Raw genomic sequence first — 6,148 nt, forward strand, 5'->3', positions numbered from 1 at the left:
ACCCCGTCTCTACTAAAAATAGAAAGAAATTAATCCGACAACTAAAAACATATAGAAAAAATTAGCCGGGCATGGTGGCGCGTGCCTGTGGTCCCAGCTACTCGGGAGGCTGAGACAGTAGGATGGCTTCAGCCCAGGAGTTTGAGGTTGCTGTGAGCTAGGCTGACGCCACGGCACTCACCCCAGGCAAGAGAGTGAGACTCTGTCTCAAAAAAAAAAAAAAGAAATATATACTTGTGATAAATAGGTTTACTGAGGATAGCGTTAGGTCAATTTCTTCACTTCCCTATAGTAAGCCTTCTGTGGTAACAGAGGCCTGGTCACTGCGCCTCTGCCATGAAAGAACGGAAGTATTATCTTTTAATAGATGTGTTAATAATCTTAGTGTTTTTCTGTACTGGAAACACAGCCCCTTGTTATTACTTTGTTAGTGATATTCCTAGGGAGGAGCAAATGGGAGTCTGAGGGAACAAATTATGTCGGGGGCCTGGGGTGGGAAAATAAGTAATGCCATAAAAGGCTTCCGAAGGCTGAAAGGCTTGGGAGAACAGGAGAGACAGATGTTCCATTTGGGGGGATATTGTGGGGTCTGGAGGTTGGATTTGAACAAGGAATAGAGGAAGTAGAGGAGATGGAATTCACTGGTGGAAGGGAAAGGGAAAAAATGACACAGCTACACAATCACACCAGCTGTTTTCCAGTCACTCTTCTCCAGGTAAGAGTGACAGGACTGACCAGCCTCCTTGTGGGTGGGCTCCAACTGAGTTTTGTGGCAACCGAGAGCTGACAAAACAAGAGCACATTCCCTTCATGGGAGGAAGGGTGAAAAGGAAGGTATGTTGAAAGAACTGCTGCCATTTATACCGAACCACTGAAGAGGAAGTTTTGGGTTTTTCTTTTCTTCATTATTATAAAGATATTGTAAACTTCAACCCACTCACGTTGCGCTTCTGTCTCCAACACTGCACTGAAGCTATTTCTGATCTCCAGTGACTTCTTGTATCTATAACACTTCACTGTCCTTTTTATTTGACTCCTGGGCAGCCTTAGGCCATTTGATCCTTCTTGAACATCCTCACTCTTGGCTCCCTTGACACCCTACTCTGGTCCCTCTCCTCTCGCTGGCTGCACCTCTTTGACTGGATCTCCCCAGGGCTGGGCTCTGGGCGCTCTTAACTCTCTCCCTCAGTGACCTCATTCATTCCCATAGTACTAAATAAACCCCATGTGCAAGTCTCTAACTATACGGTCTTTCTCTCCTCCCAGCTTCAGACTCACATGTCCAACTTCCCATACTACACCTACAAGTCGTATCAGTTAACACATCTAAATGACTTCTACCCCACCAAGGCTGTTTGATCCATCTCAGCAATGATAGCACTACCTACACCTTCCAGAAACTTGAGTCATTTTTGATTTGTCCTTCATTCTCCTGTATCCAATTGAACAGCAAGTCCTTTAATTTTTACCTTGAAAATGCATTATTATACACTACTTTCCAGTCCATTGTCATTACTCTAGTCCAAGTGACCTGTTTTGTTTTTTTATATTAACTGCTTTATCGTGAGAAGTGACCTGTTTTTTATCTTGATCGTTCCAATAGTCTCTTGCTCTCTTCCAAACCATTCTTCACATAATAATGGCTCCCGAGTTCCTTACTAGGGCCTAGGGCCTTGTGGTAATCTCTTAACTCCTTTTGCTCACTGGGAGACAACTGGCCTTCTCTCAATACCTCAAATACATCAAACACCTCCCTGCTCCACAGCCTTTGCATATGTTGTTCTGCCTGGAAGTTTTCCTCCTACTCTTAGCATGGCCCACTTTCTTTTCATCCTTCAGGTCTGAGCCTAAAAGTTAATTCCCCAACATCCTATTTAAAGCAGAATTCCCTACTGGCTCCTTTTCTACTTTTTTTCATGCTATGTGAGTTAAATCTGGTTTTTTTTTCATTTATGTATTAATATATTGTCTGTATTCCTACCTAGAAAGTTCCTTGAGGGCAAGGGCTGTGTCTGTTTTGTTCATCATCACATCCTTATTACTTGGCACATAGTGAGGCTGGAGCATGGGGATAAGGAACGGTTCCACAAGAGGAGAAGGATGAGGAGCGCAAGCTGATCACTGAGGAACTGTGAACTAAGTAGTGATACCAATTTCTATCTTTTGCACAATATAATCCTATCTCCTGGCTTTATTCCCATTAATTTATTGATCATTTTTTCTTCACTTATTTAAACTGAGTCCTTAATTAGCTATTAGTAATTATTGCTGGTCTGAAAGATTAGACACTTGAATTGCTCAAATACATCCAATACAGAATCATACTTTCCTAACAAGCCTAGCTAACCCAATGTTTTCAAAACAATTCCACCAACATTTACTGAGTGCTTACCATAAATGTTCAACATACTAGTAGGAGCAGAGAAAATGCTACCAAACATTACAGGTGACAATGGGACAACAAACTAACCTTTGCCAAAAAACACTAAGTGTCCTAAATATGAGGGCAACATTTTGGATTCTGAATTGCATTAATGAAAGTAATATCCACCAGTCTTATCTTGCAAAAACAATGACACAAAAAACTAATACTGAAAAGTTTTGTTTATTTCAAGATCAAATATTACAACAGGACATTTACATGTATTTATAAAAAAATGCAGCAGTTGAATTTATAGATCAGAGGTTTCCTTGAGTTTGGTCCCTCTCTCAGCACAGTGAGCTGATGTCTTCGAAAGACTTATCGCCCCACTCCCCTCCCTCCCCCCCCAACTGTCCCTCCCACCCTCCCCAATTCAAGTTGCAGTTTTTATATAAAGCAACTGGGTACAACACAGCAAGAATATTCACAATTTGGTACAGCCAAAACCAGAGGATCGCCAACTGAAGGATCCTCATTTTAGAAAGTATTTACCTATAGACTATATGTATCTATAGATATTATCACACCCAGTTATCTAAGCTTTCCCTGGTTTTAGAGCAAGTGGAAGTTCCACTGAGTCTTAGCCAGCAGTTACAGCTCTGTTTTACCTAATAGCATGTTGTTCTCCTCCTACGAATTTAAATTTTCTACCGCCTCCATGTTTCTTCAAATTTAAGGATTTCCCTAGCACCTTTATTATGACTTACTAAAAATACAGGAGGGTCTCTAATGTCTTGAACAAAAAAATTTAGTGGATGGTCCAGTTGCCCCTTGCTCACTGGTCTCAAAGACATCTTCCTACTTCTGGGAAGAGTTGCAGAAACAAATATCTCCTAGCACCGTGGGATTAAAGGCCCAGAAAACTGAGAACTCTATATGCATTTTAGGGAGCACTTGCCAGAAACACTACAATAGGAGTACTGTCTCTGTCCATTATCTTCTTGGATACAGTAACAAAGATACATTATAGATTAAATTTAGAGCCTGTCCTGCATTAAGAATGCAAATCTCAGTAAGATCCCCCCCCCACCCCCCTTTGTCAGAGTAAGCTGAGTACACAAACATCCCAGGGAATCTCTAAACACTGTTAGGAACTGCTTGAGAAAACACTTTAAAGCAAATACCCCAAGTTGACTTCATTCAAGTCCCCAACCCACCCTCATCCCCATGCCCAAACAAATTTCATTCCTTGATCAACCTCTCTGAATAAGATGGAAGTGAGGTTTGGAAAACGATATGAAAAAGGTTTAAAAACACAATTAATGACGACATGCCAGATTCAGACACCCCAGATGATTCAAAACGCATTGTTCAAATTGAACTCATACAAAGCATGCACAGAGCTTACAAACACTCCTGAGAGTTTCCATGGAACAATCGATACCTACTTGAAAAACAAAAGTGTTTAAAAAAAAAGAAAAAAGAAAAAGACACAAGATGCTTAGAATTTGTTATTGAAAGGGAAACCATTCTGGAAAAAAAGATTCTTAGAAGAGTGAGGAAAATTGTGTCTAACAGTTTCATGTCAAAGCTTGGATGGAAGCCCCTCAAAGTCTATCATGTTAGCTTCAACTGGTACTCATTTCTCTTTGTCTATTGACTAGAACATTACCTCACAGCTTTACTGTGTGTTTCCCACCAAGTGTTTTAAATAGCCTTTCCAAACTGAAGGGACAAACCTAGGAAAGTAACAAGGCCCAAGTCCCCCAAATATGTAAGATGAACAGCCACTACTACAAGCTTGCTACTCATTAACTGAAAAGTGGAGGTCATATACTATTTTTGCTCTAATCAGCAGGTAGAAGAGGATTTTCTGGTGGCAATGGTCACTCCACGTGAGGCTTAACTTACAAGGCAATAAGTTATCAAAAAGTTATTGTTAAAAGCAAATGATTAGTGTTATAAACCTATTTATATTTTGAATCATACCATTTATTCTATTGATATTTTCCATTATTAAGAACACAGAAGCTTTGAGAAAAGCATACTATAAAATCATTTTGTTGAAAACAGTATCCAATTGAGTATCAACAGTCTAATGTCATCGACTTGAAATGGATCCTGGTGACATGCCCTTTAAAGCCAGCTACCTTGGTAGAAAAGGCAGAATGGCAGGGAATGGTTCCAGATCAAGAATCTCTCCCTTATCAGTTAAGATTCCCATAGTGAGTTTATAAAAAAGTGAATAAAAAAGATTTCAATGAAGGGAGAATTCAATTCCAGGTCAGAATGATTTGAAATGTTTTCCATTTTACTTACCATGTCTAATAAATGAATGACTCATGGTAGCTCAGTTACATTAACACCTTCTTTTGATAGCAATAAAATACTACTTAGCTTGGCTATTCTTTCCATTTGAAAACCCAAGTGACTATAAGTGATATAAAATCTTAGGGCATTTTGATCTTTATATAGGAAATACCATTAAAGAGACAACAAAAACTTACTGTTTGTTGCCACGGAATTAAGTACAACAAGGTAACTTCTTATATTTATTGATTAATATGTAATTTTCTTGGGTAAAGTACTACCATTGGTATTTGCATCTCTAATCTTACAAGTAAATCTGATTATCTTTTGAAAATACCTCATTACAGAAATGCTACGTTATGTTTAATGATTTATATTGGATTATTGAACTTTACTTTGAGATCATATGGCAAACAAAAGGCCTATTACCAAAACTGATGTTTATGAGAATGGCTGAGATTCTAAGCAATACAATAGCAATCAGTAAGCCAAAAAAAGGGGGAGGAGTGTTATAGAGCTAGCTATTCTCTATGTGGAATAAGAGAATTCTCCTTAACTAGACAGAAAATGAGCTTGATAAATTAAAAGGATGTTTGCCTCAAATTTTTCCATTAATGTATAAAAAAATGAAAAATATTACATATTAAGACATAAACGGAATTTTTTAAACATAGCCAATGACATTAAAAACAATGACTATTTTCAGAGAATGAATGTTAAAAATAAAGAATAGAAAATGGAGAAGTAGAAGTTAGGATTAAAAGATTTTCTAATAAGGGTCTTATTATCACATCCAATAATCCAACCACTTAAGTTCACTTCATGAGAAAACTACCAAGGCCATCATAATCTCTATTAAAAAAAATACTCTTGATTCTAAATTGTCTCTCTAGTAGGACTGACATATAGGTGAGTCAAAAACCAAAATAACCCTCATTAAAATACCAAATCTCTATATAATAGGAGAAATCAATATGTTGGTATGGTATTATGTTGGTTATTTGCACTTCTAAAGAATATTCTTGCCACTATTCTGTGTACTGTGCAATACTAAGCTTTATGGCAAGACAATAACTGAAATGATAAGCAAGGCAAACCAATGAAGCTAAATATTCATAGTACACAGCTATCTTTATAGTAGCCTATTCATCAAGGCTTGTAATATTTGAAGATTGCCATGGGTTGAGTTTTTCCTATCCCTCATTACTTTCAAGTTTTAGTTTTACACAAGACATTACTTATTCACCAATCTGCACCCATGATTTACTATTGAGTAGTTAAGTCATGGTCAAAAAAGGCATGTGGGGGTGGGGGTATGTGGGGGGAAAGAATAATACAATGAAGATACTCTAAGGGATAAGAAATAATTCTAAAAGTCAGCCTTGAGATGGGTATGGTGGCTGGTGGGAGGTGGAGGTGGGAGGACCACTTGAGGCCAGGAGTTTGAGATGAGCCTGGACAACACAGTGAGACCCC

Source organism: Propithecus coquereli, unplaced genomic scaffold, assembly GCF_000956105.1.
Source record: "Propithecus coquereli isolate 6110/MARCELLA unplaced genomic scaffold, Pcoq_1.0 Scaffold10, whole genome shotgun sequence".
NCBI classification, from domain to species: Eukaryota; Metazoa; Chordata; class Mammalia; order Primates; family Indriidae; genus Propithecus; species Propithecus coquereli.